General features: G+C 45.0%; 1 long non-coding RNA gene across 1 annotated transcript; it reads right to left on the bottom strand.

The window, feature by feature from the left end:
* Positions 1-5,412: 5,412 nt before the first annotated feature.
* Positions 5,413-6,118, bottom strand: LOC116975506. The gene is made up of 2 exons (XR_004412639.1): positions 6,030-6,118; positions 5,413-5,917 (listed from the first exon to the last, which is right to left on the bottom strand). It is a non-coding gene; the product is annotated as an uncharacterized LOC116975506 (long non-coding RNA).
* Positions 6,119-19,876: the final 13,758 nt, after the last annotated feature.

Raw genomic sequence — 19,876 nt, 5'->3', positions numbered from 1 at the left:
CTGACTTTGTCCAATGATTTCACCACTTTCCAAATGTGCTGCTATCCCATCTTTAATAACTGACTCTAGCAGTTTCCCCACTACTGATGTTAGACTAACTGGTCTGTAATTCCCCGTTTTCTCTCTCCCTCCCTTCTTAAAAAGTGGGGTTACGTTTGCTACCCGCCAATCCTCAGGAACTACTCCAGAATCTAAAGAGTTTTGAAAGATTATTACTAATGCATCCACTATTTCTGGAGCTACTTCCTTAAGTACTCTGGGATGCAGCCTATCTGGCCCTGGGGATTTATCGGCCTTTAATCCATTTAATTTACCCAACACCACTTCCCGGCTAACCTGGATTTCACTCAATTCCTCCAACTCCTTTGACCCGCGGTCCCCTGCTATTTCCGGCAGATTATTTATGTCTTCCTTAGTGAAGACGGAACCAAAGTAGTTATTCAATTGGTCCGCCATATCCTTGTTCCCCATGATCAACTCACCCGTTTCTGACTGCAAGGGACCTACATTTGTTTTAACTAATCTCTTTCTTTTCACATATCTATAAAACCTTTTGCAGTCAGTTTTTATGTTCCCTGCCAGTTTTCTTTCATAATCTATTTTTCCTTTCCTAATTAAGCCCTTTGTCCTCCTCTGCTGGTCTCTGAATTTCTCCCAGTCCTCCGGTATGCTGCTTTTTCTGGCTAATTTGTACGCATCATCCTTCGCTTTGATACTATCCCTGATTTCCCTTGTTATCCATGGATGCACTACCTTCCCTGATTTATTCTTTTGCCAAACTGGGATGAACAATTTTTGTAGTTCATCCATGCAGTCTTTAAATGTCTTCCATTGTATATCCACCGTCAACCCTTTTAGAATTAATTGCCAGTCAATCTTGGCCAATTCACGTCTCATACCCTCAAAGTTACCTTTCTTTAAGTTCTTTTTTAAAAAAAATATTTTATTTTATTAGAAGTAAGTACAGTCATATGGCACCAAAGTGCCTAATATATATTTTCATAATACATTTTATGTACAACTTCTTTTTTTTTTTTTATTACACTGAAAAAAGATTAGAATAAGAAAAAGAAGTTAGATAGTAAAGGATAGAAAGATGTGAAATATATAGTGTGTGAAAAAAGAAAACGAGTAAATGAAGAAAGTTGAGAGATAGAATAGAGAAAAGAAAAGAAAAGGAAAAAAGAAAAGGAGATCATTATTTATAGTCTTGACCAACCCTCGTCCAGTCCTGAAACAGTTATTTTTTACAATTGTGTTGCACCATATGATTCCAAAAAAACGACGAATGGAGACCAACTCGTTATGAATTGGTCTGATTTATCCATTAGGAGGAATCGCATTTCCTCAAGATGAGCGGTGTCCAACATACTTGCAATCCACATTTTAAGCGTTGGTATTGATGTACCCTTCCAAAATTTAAGAATTAATTTTTTTGCTATTATTAAACCATAGTTAAGGAATAGATTTTGAGATGTATTCAATTTATTCCCATCTTCCATTACGCCAAATATAATCATTTCAGTATTAGGTTCCATTCTTGTCTTGAATAATTTTGTAAAAATTTCAAAAATATCATTCCAAAATCTATAAAGTTTTATGCAACCTTTCTTTAAGTTCAGAACCATTGTTTCTGAATTAACAATGTCACTCTCCATCCTAATGAAGAACTCAACTATATTATGGTCACTCTTGCCCAAGGGGGCACGTACAACAAGACTGCTAACTAACCCTTCCTCATTACTCAATACCCAGTCTAAAATAGCCTGCTCTCTCGTTGGTTCCTCTACATGTTGATTTAGATAACTATCCCGCATACATTCCAAAAAATCCTCTTCCTCAGCACCCCTGCCAATTTGATTCACCCAATCTATATGTAGATTGAAGTCACCCATTATAACGGTTTTGCCTTTGTCGCACGCATTTCTAATTTCCTGTTTGATACCATCCCCAACTTCACTACTACTGTTAGGTGGCCTGTACACAACACCCACCAGCGTTTTCTGCCCCTTAGTGTTTCGCAGCTCTACCCATACCGATTCCACATCCTGCAAACTAATGTCCTTCCTTTCCATTGCGTTAATCTCCTCTCTAATCAGCAACGCTACCCCACCTCCTTTTCCTTTCTCTCTATCCCTCCTGAATATTGAATATTGTGGGGGGGGGGGGGGGGGGTTGAAACGGGGTTTGCTGTCTCTCCCTTGGGGGGAATACGACTTTTTTGTCGTATCCCCCCTCTCTGCCTCCGTCTGCGCTGAGGCCTAATGGCGGAGCTGGCGACCTCGGGACTCCGGAGGCAGCCTGTCAGGACTGGCCCTGAGCTAGCTCCCATGAGGGCGGCCCAGCTCGGGGCTGGAACTGCGCTCCCGTGAGGACGGCCAGGCGAGGGGCCGAGACTCTCCCGCGAGGGGCTGTGGCACTCCCGTCGGAGTGGCCCAGCCCGAGGGAGGAACGGCACTCCCGTCGGAGTGGCCCAGCCCGAGGGAGAACGGCACTCCCGTTGGAGTGGCCCAGCCCGAGGGAGGAACGGTACTCCCGTCGGAGTGGCCCAGCCCGAGGGAGAACGGCACTCCCGTCGGAGTGGCCCAGCCCGAGGGAGGAACGGCACTCCCGTCGGAGTGGTCCAGCCCGAGGGAGAACGGCACTCCCGTCGGAGTGGCCCAGCCCGAGGGAGGAACGGCACTCCCGTCGGAGTGGCCCAGCCCGAGGGAGAACGGCACTCCCGTCGGAGTGGCCCAGCCCGTGGGAGGAACGGCACTCCCGTCGGAGTGGCCCAGCCCGAGGGAGGAACGGCACTCCCGTCGGAGTGGCCCAGCCCGAGGGAGAACGGCACTCCCGTCTGAGTGGCTCAGCTCGAGGGAGGAACGGCACTCACGTGACGGCGATCCGGCTCGGGGCTGGAACAGTGCTCCGGTGGCTGGGACGGCGTTCTGGCGGCGGTGACCTGAGTCCTGGGTTCAGCCGCAGGCCAGCGGCTGCGTATGCTGGACTGGAGGGTGGCAGCTTTGACCACCCCTGGGCCGCGGTGTTTGAGCCGGCCCATTGCGGGGTTCGGTGAGCCGCGGGACTGTTGTGCCATCGCCCGGTGGGGAATCGCCTCAGCGCAGAGGGAGAAGAGGAGGGAAGAGACAGTAACCCTAAGATTTTTTGCCTCCACCACAGTGAGGAGGTGCTTGGTGGATACACTGTGGTGGACGTTAATTTGTGTTTACTGTTGTTTATTATTGTATGATGTATGTATGACTGCAGGCACGAAATTTCGTTCAGACCGTAAGGTCTGAATGACAATAAAGGGATTCAATTCAATTCAATTCAATTCAATCATTCTGTTTTCACATTCCTTTGAGCGATGGCCAGACTTCAGACAGCCAAAGCACAACTTCCTTTCTTGAACAAACTTGACTCGCTCAGAGACCGTCTCATCCATGAATTTATAACACTTGTGTAGACTGTGACCTTCCCTCTCACAGAACACACAGCTTGTGGCGACAGCCTTCTCATCAGAGTTTGTTACCAATACCTTTGCTCCAGGACCTCTGTTCATTGAAGCCTTGCTCTTCTCAACTTCACTTGGTTTTAGAGCGTAGAGGGACGTTATCGGGTTGCAAGCAATTTTTGCTTCACGTGTAAGGAACTTGACGAATTGGCTGAAGCTTGGGAACTTGTGACTTTGTTCTTCCACTTCTATGACTTTCGTGTTCCATCTTGAGGTCAGCCAGTCTGGAAGTTTAGCAAGCATTTTCTGATTCTCGTTGCAGTCATTGAGTACCTCAAGACCTCTAATCTGAGACATGGCGGCCTCACAGCTGCGAAGGAAGTCAGTGAGTTCTTGAAGTTCTAAACTGCCTTTGGAGCTTATCTTGGGCCATGAATCAAGCTTGTCTCTGAAGGCTTTGGCGATGAGGAATGGATTGTCATATCTCTCTTCTAGGATGGTCCACGCTGCATGATAGGCTGACTCTGTTGCCTAGCAGAAAGTAACTCTCTATGGCCTTCTTGGCAGCTCCACCCACATACCTTCGCAGATAATATATCCTTTCTTCACCTGGTAGGTTTTTCTTGTCAATTAATGTCTGAAAGGAAACCTTCCAGTCATTGAATCTGAGTGGGTCGCCATTGAACGTTGACGGTTCCGGTATAGGAAGACGACTCGCACTGATGGACTCTGCAAACACTCTCACAAGAGCTGCTGTGCTATCTTCTTGTCTTGGAAGTGTCATAGCTTGTGGTGGAGGGTGATGCTTCGACAGGTTACTTTCCTGGTTGACTTCCTTCTTCTCCTTCAGAGAGACATGTTGATAGAGCAGCTCGTCTATTTCATCGTCTGAGCATTCACTCTGCTTATATACTTGCTGTCGTGCCTTGGCAGCCTTTAGCTTCCCTATTGTCTTCAATCGCTCTATTTGTCTGCGTTTGGCCTCTAGCACCCTTTTTCTCTCTGCATTTCCATTTCAAGTCTTTCAAGTTCTATAATATGCTGTTCTTGCTCTAGCAGCACTTGTAATGTGGCTTCATTGGCTGCGACTTCAGCAGCGGCTTCTAGTCTGTGTGCAGAAGACTGGCTTGAACGTCTGGATGTGATTTTTGAGTTGCCTTGAGAACGAGCAGAGGACTGGGAGGATTTGGTGCGGTGAGATTTGATGCTCGTCTTATCTGAGGCTGCAGACTTGAACACAGATTCTGTATCTTTAGCACCTTGTTCTTCATCCACTTGACATTCACTCTTTCCCGTGTTTAGATAACCTCTTGCAGTTTTGATTATCTTCTTTGTTACTGCTTCACAGGTGTCTACTCTGCGACGTGTGTCATGATCTAGAATGTCGATGTGTCTCAGCTCTTCATAAACAGCGTTCAGATTCTTTGAAGCATTGCTTACCTTGGTGATGTGTTCATTTAGCAGGTTGTTTGAGCATTGACCACTCAGCGCCCCTTTGGCATCCTTAATGACAGCCTTCCACTTCTCGTAGCTCACACTGAAACGGTGTGCAACCTTTCTTACTTGCTCATCGTGCAGTTCTTGGCCCTTTTCCGTTAGCTTGCGGACTCTTTGGCCTCTTTGTGGCTCTTGTGAGGAAGTGTGGATATCATCTCCAGTGCCTTTGGTCGTTTGTGGTTGTGCGTCTGAGCAGTGCTGTTTCGTGTCATCACCTTCATCATCTTCTCTGTCACTTTCAGGGGATAGTTCAAACTCTGACATTTTACTTGGTTTACTTTAGTTTGGTTTAAATCTAATATTTTCTTATGTTGAGTAAGTACCTAATTAATAAATAATTTTTATAATGTTATCAACTTAAATCACTATGAGTGATAATTAGACAAATAAAGGTATCAACTCTTCCACAGGTAAGTTACATATGCATTAAACACTTGTTAAGTAACAGAAATGCACCTTTAAATTACTATGAGTACTGCTTCTTTTAACAGGATTTTTACAGTGTAACCATCAATAAACAAATTCTCAATATCAACACAGTGTGAGTATCAATGGTCTTCAATAAGGAAAGGTAAGTAAACAACATAAATGAAATGCACATTATATCTCAGTCTCTTGTGCAAAACACTTAAAGTCCTTTAGTTGTAGAAAATAACAACATCAACTTATTAAATGAAAATGTAGATAATATATCAGTCTCTTGTGCAAAACACGAGTTTTTTCTTAGCAGCAATATTCACACTAGGGGCACCTGGGCCTTCCTGTGGGCTTGCTCTGCTTGTGTTTCGGCGTAGGCGGTGGTAGAAGATACACACGCAGCATGGATATGGTTCGTCTCTTCTCGGCTGCTGCCGTCTGGTGATGTCCTCCTCGGCTATTCATGCAGAGCAGTCGAGTTCTCACTGTAGCTCCCAAGTAGTACACGAGGCCCGAGGTCGTGGTTAAATACGGGGTTTATTTTCGGCTCCAACCAACCCGTGAGAACTGGCCCAAAAACGAGGAAACAATCAAAATAAAAATGCAGTTTACAAAATACATGCATGTACGTCCATACAGCAACACAACACCACACTAACCAAGCAAATAAACAACATACCTCGTCCACTGCTTACTACTTAAGAGGTATTTCTTGGTTTCTTCTTAGTCATGGCTTCTGCCTTTCTTTATGATCTTGCTTATTTAACATTTAACTTATTTTGGTGGTGTATCTCCTTTGTGTTGCTTCCTTTTTCTTTGCTGCCCTGCAAGGTGCGCCAACAACCGTGCCCCCGGAAACTAAGTCGGCAATTTAGTTCCGCCCTTAGGAACGCTATTATTACAGGGAGGAACCAAAAAACGTGAGGTTTAGAATTTAACTAACTGCCGATGTGGGGCAGTTACACCCCTCATCCTTCTAAACTCCAGTGAATACAAGCCTAGTCTTTTCAATCTTTCCTCATATGACAGTCCCGCCATCCCAGGGATCAATCTCGTGAACCTATGCTGCACTGCTTCAATCACAAGGATGTCCTTCCTCAAATTAGGAAACCAAAACTGTACACAATACTCCAGATGTGGTCTCACCAGAGCCCTATACAACTGCAGAAGAATAGCTCATAAGGGCTAACGGAATCAAGGGGAATGGGGAGTAAGCAGGAATGGAGTAATGATTTTGGATGATCAGCCATGATTTCTATGCTTGTCTGCCACTATTTTAGTCTACTGTATCCTGTTCAATCTTGCAATCTTGCAGAGAGTACACGTTATCTACCCTTGTCTGCAACAAAGAGTAGCTTGCAGCTGTAAACCAGCTTGAAGCAACTGGTTTCCATGGCAACTGGGGCAAACCTCCCTGCCATAGCTGAGTCCATGCTACTTGTGCTCATGTGGCCCAGGACACGTTGGAACTCCTGCCACTTTTACATTGTTGTTCTGTACTCTACATCTACACTAATAACTTCTATTAGTCAAATCTCCATGACATTTTCAAAGAGCATATACACATTTAGTAACTTAGACTGAATAGATTTACATGTACTGTAAGTTCACACGCAAACCTTTCAAATCTGTGACAGGCTTTTCTGACCCATTGGGTGGTAGCTAAATGCCTCCCATGACTCCCATTTGTGAGACCTAATCTTATTTCTGGTGGTGCTAGGTGTAATGTATTCATGCATATTCATTATATGCTAATGAGTCGGTCTTGTGTATAAGTAGGGAATGTTGGGTAATAAATCTCTCTTGTGATCCAGCCAGCCTGCGTGTAAGTTATTGTTCATTCTACTGTCCGGAATATAACAAAATTGGCGACGAGGATGGAATAGAGTTTGTGAACATCCTTTAAATACAGTGCAGGACTGTTTTACAACACGCAGGATTGTGAGGGCGACCTTCCACTGCGTGCTGCAGAAATCTTCCCAGGACCTGTCTTTCTTTATTCTGGACTGTGACTGTGTGACGTTGCTGAGCAACCAGGCCTGCCAGGATCTTGGTCTGGTGTCTTTTGACCGTACGGTCCATGAGGTGCAAGCTGTGATGGATCCACTATCCGAGTACCCAGACCTGTTTGACGACAAGTTGGGGAAGCTGCCGTTGGTGTACAAGATCGTGACTGACCCATCTGTGGTGCCTGTGATTCGTCCACCCCACAGAGTGTCATTCGCCATGAAGGGCAAGGTGGAGAGCATGCTGAAAGACATGGTCAACATGGGAGTGCTGGAGGCTGTCAGCGATCCAACCGAATGGGTCTCCACCATGGTCGCCACGTTGAAGAAAGGAAAAAATGAGATACGGGTAGGCATCAACCCCAAGGACTTGAATATGGCGATTAAACGGCCCCACTACCCCATGAGGACTGTCGAAGATGTTGCCGCCCAGGTGGGACAAGCCACAGTGTTCTCCGTCCTCGATGCAAGAAGTTCGTTTTGGCAGACCCCTGGACAAACGCTCCACGGACCTGACCACGTTCAGCACGCCCTTCGGCAGGTTTAAGTTTTTGCGGATGCCGTTCGGCATCAACTCCGCCAGCGAGGTATTTCAGCGTTCAATGGTACAATTGTTTGCAGGTCTGCCCTGCGCGATCATTGTAGACGACATTCTGGTCTATGGGAGGGATGTGGCCGAACATGACCGCAACCTCCGACGGATTTTGGACCGTGCTCGGCAGATAAATTTGAAGCTCAATCGGTCAAAGTGCAAGTTCCGGGTGCCTGAGGTCACATACGTTGGCCACATTTTCACGGCCCAGGGGTTGAAGCCGGACCCGCAAAAGACCAGCGCCATCTCAGAGCTGCCCGCCCCGACAGACGTTGTCAGTCTACAGCGTTTCCTGGGTATGGTGAACTACCTGGGAAAGTTTATCCCCGACCTCAGCGAGTTGAGCGCACCCCTGAGACAACTCACAAAAAAGGACATTGCCTGGGCATGGTTTCCACACCACCAGCAGGCATTTGATCTGCTAAAGACGAGGCTGGTCAGCACACCTACCCTGAAGTTCTTTGTTCTACTGCGTCCGATCGTGGTCACTTGCGATGCCTCTCGCTTTGGACTGGGTGCTGCCTGCCTGCAACCCCACGCTGGTGACTCGCTGCTGCCCATCTCCTTTGCCTCCAGGACCATGACGGACACAGAGCAGCGTTATGCACAGATAGAGAAGGAGCTGCTGGCGGTGGTTTTCGCGTGTTCGAAGTTTAAGGACTTCCTATTTGGCACCAGGTTCACCATTGAGACGGATCACCAGCCACTGGTAACGATACTGAACAAGCCTATACACTGCGCTCCTGCCAGGCTACAGCGGATGATGCTGCAGCGCTTTGACTTTAAAATCATATATAAGAGGGGCACCGAGATGCATGTGGCTGATGCGCTGTCCCGGGCCCCCCGGACCTGCTGCGACCAGCGCCCCTTTGAGCAGTCGGACTTACAGGTACTGAACGTTAACTTCGTCCCTTCTCAGCAACTACAGTGCTTGGTTGCACATACCGCAAACGACCCTGACCTGCAGCAGCTAGCTGCTGTCATCAAGCGCGTGTGGCCCACCAAACGGAATTCGTTGCCTGCCAGCGTCCACCCCTATTTTTTGGTCCGCGATGAGTTGGTCCACCGGGACGGCATTATTATCAAAGGACACAAAGTGGTCGTCCCTGCCTCGCTGCATGGCTTGTATTTTGATGCCACCCACATGGGGCATCCCGGGGCAGATGCCACTATCTCGCATGCCCAGGAACAGTACTACTGGCCGGCCATGGCAAAGTACATACAGGCCAGGGTGGATTCCTGTCCGGACTGTAACTCTCTTGCCCCGCATCAGCAAAGACAGCCGCTTTTCAGCAGCCTGCCCCTGACATGCCCTGGTCTTCTCTGGCTGCCGATATTTTCGACTGGCGTGGGAAGCAATACCTTGTGCTAGTAGACTCTTACTCAAATTGGTTCGAGGTGGACCTCCTCCCTGCCATCACCTCCGAGATGGTGATCAGCAAACTTCGCCGTCACTTTGCCACGTTTGGTTCCCCTGTCCGGCTGCAGACAGACAACGGACGCCAGTTCACCAGCGCCGAATTTCGAGCGTTTACTGCAAAGTGGAACTTTAATCGTTTCACCAGCAGCCCGGAGTACCCGCAGAGCAATGGTCTAGCTGAACGGGCGGTCCGCAGCGCTAAGCACCTGCTTGAACAAACCCGCCTCTCGAACGGGGATTTCTATCAGGGTCTCCTGAACCTTCGGAACATTTCCAGAGACAGTACCATGGGATCCCCTGCCCAGCGACTCATGTCCCGTGTTGTCCGCCCTCCGATGCCTATTGCCCAGCAGTCCCTGATGCCCAAAGTCCTGCAGCCTGCTGATGTTCAGCAACGTATTGCCCAGAAGCACGAGATCCAGCGCCGCTCGCATGACAAATCCTGCCGCCCTCTTTCGCCACTGATGCCTGGACAGGTCGTCCGTTTGCAGACGTCCACCGGCTACTCCCGACTTGCCACCGTCGTCGGGTTTGACAGCGCGCCACGGTCCTACCTCGTGGATTTTGAAGGGACTGTATATCGACGCAGCCGCCAGCACCTGTTGGCGGTTAACGAGCCCAAACCACCTCCTGCGATTCCGTATACCCCTCCATCGCGTGTCGAGCCTTCCTCCACTAACGTACCCTCTGCTCCCTGCATGCCACGGTCGGTCCTTTTGCCTCGGGTACCCCCCCATGCTCCTCCCGGTTTTGCTCCCCAGGCTCTGTTGTCCCCTGCAAGGTCTTCTCTTTCTCCCACTTCTGCTCATTCTACCCCTTCTGTTTCACCTGGCTCACCTGTGCCTCTCCGTTCCCCTTCCAAGCTGGGTTCTCCACCCACCTTCTCTCCCCCTCCTGTTTCTGTTCCTGTCCCTCCTCCTATTCTTTCTGGTGGGGAGGGTGAAGGTGCTGTGCGCACTCGCTCGGGTCGGATTGTAAAACCTCCGGCTCGCTACGGAGAGTATGCTTAGCTTTGCAGGTTCTGTATAACAAACCTGCCATTGTTGTAACTTGTTTAAATTGTAAGGGGAAGGATGTAGATGGGTTATGCATGCAACCTATAATGTAGTTACCTCATCACCACTAACCACGCCCCATCATATTAGTATAACTGTAGTATCCTCCCTTTGTTCCTCCCACTAGGTCCCAGTACGCCTGAAGGCTGGATGCAGTCAGTGCTGGGACGTGTGTGCCATGTGCCATATTAAACTCCTAGTAAAGGTTACAGTGTGTCAGCTATCACTCCTTTACAGTGGCTGAAACAAATAAGGCTGTTTGCGAACGCATGAAAGCAATTCTGCTCATGGAGATCGGTCCTGAAGTGTACGGCACACTCGTGAATCTCCTTGCACCCTTAAAGGCAAAAGACGTGCCATTTAATGACATTATAAATAGGTTGGAGGTGCACTTCAACCCAAAGCCTCTGGAAATTGCAGAAAGCTATAAATTTGGCACTAGAAACCAGAAGCAGAATGAGACAATCAATGAGTACATTGTTGCCTTGAAAAACTTAAATTTACACTGTAACTTTGGAACATTTCTTGGACGAGCTCTACGAGACAGATTTGTTTGTGGTCTAGTGGATGAACGAATTCAGTCCAAACTGATGAACACTCCAGATCTCACATTCAAGAAAGCATGCAAGAATGCTACCACAATAGAGATGGCTACAAGAATGCTCGCGAGTTTCGTCCACCACGGACTGCAGTGGCCGTTTACAGTCACAAGGCAGTGCCTATGGCCAAACCAAGAGGCGCTAAACCAAAACCAAAGTATGGCGGGGAGCCAAGTTTAGCCAGTTGTTATCGTTGCAAAGGTAATCACTCATCCCAATTTTGTCAGTTCAAAATAGCCAAGTGCTATAACTGCCAGAAGAAAGGCCATATCGCCTCAGCATATCGGGCCAAGCATAAAACAGGAAACCAACAATCTGCGGGAATCAAGCAACAACACCGAAGAGGAGTTCACAACTTGGAGATGAACCCAGATGGAAATGAACTTGGGTTGTACACCATTTATGCAACCAACATTGATAAGCCTACAACCAGCCAAGGCAAGGACTTTCGAACTAAACTATTGATTAATAAACAGTTAATCGATATGTGTATTGACACGGCAGCAGATTGTTCGGTCATGAGCAAAGACCTGTACGAAAAATAGTTCCCAGAGACACCATTGTTTGAGAGTAACGTCAAGCTGAGAACCTACTCGGGCGAAGTTTTGGAGACTTGTGGACAAATGAACTGTAAAGTTCAGCATAATGGTCAGTCAGTAACACTGCCCATCATAGTGGCCAGCTACAGAAATAAACCAACCCTCCTTGGAAAGGATTGGCTGAGTAGAATAGAATTAGACTGGAAGAACATTTTCAGCGTCAATTTGTCCAAAACACGTCTTGAAAAAGTCATAAGGAAACATGCAAACATTTTTGCTGACAGTGACACAGGAATAACAGGGTACTCTGCACACATTCGACTTAAGCAAGATGTGAGGCCTGTGTATTGTCAACCAAGACCTGTACCATATGCACTAAAGCAACAAGTGGAGGTAGAACTTGACAGATTAGAGCATAATGGAGTACTTGTGAAGACAGACCAGAGTAACTGGGCAACGCCAATTGTGGCCGTACCCAAGGCTGATAAAACTGTTCGACTATGTGGTGATTAAAAAGTCACAATCAACCAAGCCGTTGATGACGAACAATATCCGTTACCAACCTCACAAGATCTATACGCAGAACTTAGCGGTGCAAGAGTCTTCACTAAATTGGATTTGTCTCACGCTTACGCCCAACTCAATGTTGACAAGGAAAGTCAGCAGTACTTGACTATCAACACACATAAGGGCTTGTATTAACCATATAACCATATAACAATTACAGCACGGAAACAGGCCATCTCGACCCTTCTAGTCCGTGCCGAACACGTATTCTCCCCTAGTCCCATATACCTGCGTTCAGACCATAACCCTCCATTCCTTTCCCGTCCATATAACTATCCAATTTATTTTTAAATGATAAAAACGAACCTGCCTCCACCACCTTCACTGGAAGCTCATTCCACACAGCCACCACTCTCTGAGTAAAGAAGTTCCCCCTCATGTTACCCCTAAACTTCTGTCCCTTAATTCTCAAGTCATGTCCCCTTGTTTGAATCGTCCCTACTCTTAGTGGGAAAAGCTTAACCACGTCAACTCTGTCTAGCCCTCTCATCATTTTAAAGACCTCTATCAAGTCCCCCCTTAACCTTCTGCGCTCCAAAGAATAAAGCCCTAACTTGTTCAACCTTTCTCTGTAACTTAGTTGCTGAAACCCAGGCAACATTCTAGTAAATCTTCTCTGTACTCTCTCTATTTTGTTGACATCCTTCCTATAATTAGGCGACCAAAATTGTACACCATACTCCAAAATAGGCCTCACCAATGCCTTGTACAATTTTAACATTACATCCCAACTTCTATACTCAATGCTCTGATTTATAAAGGTCAGCACACCAAAAGCTTTCTTTACCACCCTATCTACATGAGATTCCACTTTCAGGGAACTGTGCACAGTTATTCCCAGATCCCTCTGTTCACCTGCATTCTTCAATTCCCTACCATTTACCATGTACGTCCTATTTTGATTTGTCCTGCCAAGATGTAGCACCTCACACTTATCAGCATTAAACTTTCAGCCCACTCTTCCAACTGGCATAAATCTCTCTGTAGACTTTGAAAATCTACTTCATTATCCACAACCCCACCTATCTAAGTATCATCTGCATACTTACTAATCCAATTTACCACACCATCATCCAGATCATTGATGTACATGACAAACAACAGTGGACCCAACACAGATCCCTGTGGCACCCCACTAGTCACTGACCTCCAATCTGACAAACAACCATCCACCATTACTCTCTGGCATCTCCCATTCAGCCACTGTTGAATCCATCTTGCTACTCCACCATTAATACCCAACCATTGAACCTTCTTAACCAACCTTCCATGAGGAACCTTGTCAAAGGCCTTACTGAAGTCCATATATACAACATCCACTGCTTTACCCTCATCAATTTCCCGAGTAACCTCTTCAAAAAATTCAAGAAGATTAGTCAAACATGACGTTCCAGGCACAAATCCATGTTGACTGTTCCTAATCAGACCCTGTTTATCCAGATGCTTATATATATTATCTCTAAGTATCCTTTCCATTAATTTGCCCACCACTGACGTCAAACTAACAGGTCTATAATTGCTAGGTTTACTCTTAGACCCCCTTTTAAACAATGGAACAACATGCGCAGTACGCCAATCCTCCGGCACTATTCCCGTTTCTAATGACATTTGAAATGTTTCTGTCATAGCCCCTGCTATTTCTACACTAACTTCCCTCAATGTCCTAGGGAATATCCTGTCCAGACCTGGAGACTTATCCACTTTTAAATTTCTCAAAAGTGTCAGTACTTCCTCTTCTTTGATCCTCATAGTTTCCATAGCTACTCTACTTGTTTCCCTTATCTCACATAATTCAATATCCTTCTCCTTGGTGAATACCGAAGAAAAGAAATTGTTCAATATCTCCCCCATCTCTTTTGGCTCTGCAGATAGCTGTCCACTCTGACTCTCTAATGGACCAACTTTATCCCTCGTTATCCTTTTGCTATTAATATAGCTGTAGAAACCCTTTGGATTTACTTTCACCTTACTTGCCAAAGCAACCTCATATCTTCTTTTAGCTTTTCTAATTTATTTCTTAAGATTCTTTTTACATTCTTTATACTCCTCAAGCACCTCATTTACTCCATGCTGCCTATAATTATTATAGATCTCTCTCTTTTTCCGAACCAAGTGTCCAATTTGCCTTGAAAACCATGGCTCTTTCCAATTTTTACTATTTCCTTTCAACCGAACAGGGACATAAAGATTCTGTACGCTTAAAATTTCACCTTTAAATGTCCTCCATTTCTCTTCCACATCTTTCCCAGAAAACAAACTGTCCCAATTTACTCCTTTTAAATCCTTTCGCATCTCCTCAAAGTTAGCCTTTCTCCAATCAAAAACCTCAACCCTAGGTCCAGTTCTGACCCTCTCCACAATTATATTGAAACTAATGGTATTGTGATCACTGGTCCCGAACTGTTCCCCAACGCATACCTCTGCCACCTGACCCGTCTCATTTCTTAACAGGAGATACTTTTATGTATTGCTGCAAAAAACTATCCTGCACACATTTTACAAACTCCAACCCATCCAGCCCATTTACAGAATGTGTTTCCCAGTCTATGTGTGGAAAATTGAAATCTCCCACAATCACTACCTTGTGCTTACTACTAATATCTGCAATCTCCTTACATATTTGCTCTTCCAATTCTCGCTCCCCATTTGGCGGTCTATAATACACCCCTATAAGTGTTGCTACCCCTTTCCCATTTCTCAGTTCCACCCAAATAGCCTCCCTAGACGAGCCCTCTAATCTATCCTGCCAAAGCACTGCTGTAATATCTTCCCTCATAAGCAATGCAACACCTCCACCTCTTGCCCCTCCAATTCTATCACACCTGAAGCAACGAAATCCTGGAATATTTAGTTTCCAATCACAGCCCTCCTGCAACCATGTTTCACTGATCGCCACAACAACATACTTCCAGGTGTCAATCCAGGCTCTAAGTTCATCCACCTTTCTTACAATGCTCCTAGCATTAAAATATACACATTTAAGAAACCCACCATCTCTTATTCTCTGTTTATTTTATTTTTCTTCTCTCTCCCCTACATTTTGGGTCAGAGTGCTACCATTCTCTGCCTCCTGCCTTACACACTGACTGCTAGCTTTCCCAATTCGAGTCCTTCCCCCCAACCATACTAGTTTAAAGTCTCCCCAGTAACCTTTGCAAATCTCCCCGCCAGGATATTGGTCCCCCTCGAGTTTAAGTGCAACCCGTCCTTTCTGTACAGGTCGCACCTTCCCCAAAAGAGGTCCCAATGATCCAGAAACTTGAATCCATACCCACTGCACCAGTCCCTCATCCACGCATTAATTCTCCACCTCGCTCCATTCCTACTCTCACTGTCGCGTGGCACAGGCAGTAATCATATACAGTATATATCATATCAGTATTCATATACAAAGCTGCCCTATGGTGTGAAATCATCCCCCAAAATGTTTCAGTCTGTCATGGATCAAATATTACAAGGCATTCCGCACTGTGTGTGCAACCAGGATGGCCTATTGATATTCACGGAAGGCATGGTGGAATATCTGGAAATCCTAAAGCAAGTTCTCATAAGACTGAACTGCCACAATGTCAAACTGGATGTCAATGTCAAACAGTTCTATGCACGATTCCTTCCAGATTTAGCAACTGTGCTAAAGCCACTACATCATCTGCTACAAAAAGACGTGAAATGGACGTGGGGAAAGGAACAGCAACGTGCATTTGACATCTGCAAGGAAAACTTGACAAGTGACAAACTTCTTGTTCACTATGATACGACACGCGAGATGAAACTTGCTTGTGATGCTTCAAGTTATGATGTAGGTGCAGTGATCTCCCACGGAATGAATGACGGACAGGAAAAGCCTATTGCTTTTGCATCCCGCACCCTATCATCGAGTGAACGCAACTATGCGCAGATAGAAAAGGAAGCACTCAGCATCGTGTTCGGAATCAAGAAATTCCATCAGTTTCTTCTCGGCAGACCATTCACCCTGGTAACTGATCACAAGCCACTATTAGTGATACTTGGTCCCAAGTCAGCTACACCTTCCATGGCGGCATCAAGGATGCAGCGCTGGGCAATTTTGGTGTCCCAGTACGGCTACAAGGTGGAGTACAGGAGCTCCAAGTGCAACGCAGTTGCAGATGCATTGTCCCGGTTGCCCCATGAGAACTCTGACGTGGGAAGCGAGAACTCAATCTACACAATGCAAGTGGTAGATGAAGACTTTCCAGTGACTGCAACAGAAATTGCAGCAGAAACAAAGAAAGACAATGTGCTGAAGTGGGTTTATGAACAGACATTGAATGGTTGGACTGAAATCAATAGTGGATTGAACTCAGTTCTGAACTCAGAGCTGAAGCCTTTCCATAATCAACGCCATGAATTATCATGTGAGCAGGGATGCATTAAGTGGGGTTACAGAGTGGTTGTACCAGAGTCTTTGAGAAACAAAATTATGAACGAACTTCATGCCGAACATCCTGGCATAGTAAGCATGAAATCAATTGCCAGAAGTTTTGTGTATTGGCCTGGTATTGACAGTGACATTGAGTCACTGGTGAACAAATGTAGCGTCTGCCAAAATTGCCGGAGTAAACCACCAAAAACACCACTGCAACCCTGGTCATGGCCAAGTAGACCTTTTCAGAGAGTTCATGTAGATTTTTGCGAAAAGGGTAATGATCACTTTCTGGTGCTGGTAGATAGTCATTCCAAATGGATTGAGGTTAAACATATGGGGTCAAGCACTACTACTGAGCGTACCATAGATGAGTTGAGATCAATTTTTGCATGCCATGGTTTACCGGAAGAACTTGTTTCTGACAACGGGCCTCAGTTTCGTTCAGAACAGTTCAAAGAGTTCATGCAGTGGAATGGTGTAAAACACACACTTGTTCCCCCATACCATCCAGCCTCTAACGGGGCGGCGGAAAGGTCTGTTAGAGTTGTCAAAGATGCTCTCAAGAAACAGGTTTTGCAGGGTAGTTCAAAGCTCAGCATGAAACATCGTTTGGCTAGTTTCTTGCTGAAGTACAGAACCACACAACACACAGCAACAGGTTACTCACCTGCAGAACTGTTGATGAAGAGAAGGCTAAGAATACACCTAAGTCTAGTTCAACCCAATTTGACTTTGAGAGTTGAACAAAAACAATTAAGTCAAAAACGTCACTTCGACTCCCACAAAAAGGAGAGGTACTTCAAGCCAGATGAGCAGGTTCGTGTTCACAGTCCTCCCAACAAGTCCAGTAGAGACAAATGGGATGTTGGGAAAATAGTGGAAGTGTGTGGAACAAAAAGATACTTAGTTGAAGTTGGAGATAGGATCAAAAGTGTTCATGTTGGTCAAATGATTCCAGCCAAAGATGAACCAAAAACTGAACATGAAGTCCTAATCCCTGAGTCTTTATCAGAAAGTGAGTTGGAAGAGCCAATTGTGATTGAAACACAAGGTTCAGTTAGTACAGACAAAGAAACAGATTCCTCTGGTCAAAGTCAGAGTACTAAAACAGAGCCAAACAAGTCTACAGTTGAGTCAACACCTAAACCTGTTACATCTGTTACTGTTAGACGATCAGGCAGGAGCCGTAAACCAATAGTCAGATTAGGTTTTTAAGTTAAGTAACTCACTGTCTAGGTAGAATGAAAATGTGTAAATATGTAAAATAAATATATTGTGTTATCATTTAAAATTGAATGAAAACTGGTTTAAATCAAGTATCATAACAAGAAAATTGTAACTGTGTACTTAGATTTAATACTTAAAAAAGGAGAGCAGTGTAATGTATTCATGCATATTCATTATATGCTAATGAGTTGGTCTTGTATATAAGTAGGGAATGTTGGGTAATAAATCTCTCTTGTGATCCAGCCAGCCTGCGTGTAAGTTATTGTTCATTCTACTGTCCGGAATATAACACTAGGTATATATGTTTTCGGCTTCCCTCGTCTTTGTTCAGTGTTATTGATCAATCTATGCATGCCAGTGTGTTGCCAGTGTCGCATTGCTGTCTGGGTCTACTTTAACTTAAAACATTTAATCTTGTAATAATTTATCCTTTATTATGAGCATTTTCATCGTCTCCTCTATTTCAAAGACATTATTACCCCGAAAAATATCTGCATTTGATGAATGATTGAAGGGCTCATGTGTATCGATGAACAAGGAATCAAAGATGATGGAATCTAAGCAAAACACAAAAGTGTTGGAATAACTCAGGCAGCTTCTGTGCCGGAATGAATTGGTGACTTTTCAGGTCGGGTTCCATCTTCAGACTTTGTGGAAGAGTGCGTGAGCTGTCACGGATGTAGGTTGTAAAGGAGGACAAGATAGAATCAAGATATTTGGAGATGAGTATTGTGGGGCAGGATCTGGCAGAAGCAATAGGTTTGCCAGGGAAGTCCTGTTTGTGGATTATGGGAAGGAGTCTAAAGAATAATCCCAACTTGATATGTCACCTATCCACTCCCTCCACAGATGTTGTCTGACATGCTGAATTACTCCAGAACTTTGTTTTCCTCCTGTACCTTGATATAAGCTCCAAGATTTGCAGAATATTTTGTCAACATAGTAACATAGAAACATAGAAAATAGGTGCAGGAGGAGGCCATTCGGCCTGAGCCAGCACCGCCATTCATTGTGATCATGGTTGATCGACCCAATCAATAACCCGTGCCTGCCTTCTCCCCATATCCCTTGATTCCACCAGCCCCTAGAGCTCTATCTAACTCTATAGAAACATAGGATCGCTATGGTGTCTTGTTACTACTCTGACAATTATGAGACGGCTTTACTTTCACAATTCATTTTGAAAGTGATTCCGATTCTGCTCTGGCTTTAGTCCACATCTCTAAGTCATATGGAGACAAGGAACATTATTTAAATTTAACATTATTTAAATTTAAATGATCTAGATCAGTTGCGGAGGTGGACCAAGAAAAGGCAACTGGAATTTAACTCTGACAAGTGTTGAGGTAGTAAAGCTGAATACCAAATCCTTATAGTCTTCTTTTTTTTAATAACTTTATTTTTGGTTTTCAAGTTATAAACACAAATTTACACAGAACTCCAACAAACAGTACAGAACAGTACAGAGCTTATATACCCCTCTCCCCATCCCCAAGGCTCAAAAAAGAGAAAAGAAAAAAAATAAATAATAATAATTTAAAAAAAGGCAGAATCTTTGTGTTCAAATGTTACATGTTAACAACAACAACATACAAATATAAAAAAAATGATTATGACTGTGTAGACAATATTTTCAGTTAAAGGATAAATCTTTAATAAAATCTATAAAAGGGTTCCAGGTGAGTGCGAAGTTTCTGCGGCCTTGCACCGTTTATACCTGATCTTTTCCAAGGGTAAAAAGGAGAGCACCTCCTTTAACCACTGCAAAAAAGATGGAGCTTTTTTTTGACCCAGTTGAAAAGAATAAGCCTGCGTGCAAGCAATGATTGTAAATTTGTAAGCTTACAATTTGGGAGTGGTATTCCAAAGATAGCTGTGTGCAAGTCAGCACTTATAGTCTGTCTGCAGATTGGGAGAATACCTCAAATATGTTTCCCCAGTAGCTGTTGAGAAAAAAACATGTCCAAAACATGTTTCCTACAGAGGTTGGGCCATGGCCACATTTAGGGCAGCCAGGATCTGTGGTAGAAATGATTCTGGCAAGTTTGTCTCTTGAATAATGAAGGCGGTGACGCACTTTAAATTGGATCAACCCATGGCCTATACACAGCGAAGAGGTGTGTATACAGATTAA

The sequence above is a fragment of the Amblyraja radiata genome, chromosome 7, assembly GCF_010909765.2.
Source record: "Amblyraja radiata isolate CabotCenter1 chromosome 7, sAmbRad1.1.pri, whole genome shotgun sequence".
NCBI classification, from domain to species: domain Eukaryota; kingdom Metazoa; phylum Chordata; class Chondrichthyes; order Rajiformes; family Rajidae; genus Amblyraja; species Amblyraja radiata.
Note: the sequence above shows the minus strand (reverse complement) of the source record. Positions and strands in the feature narration are given on the sequence as shown.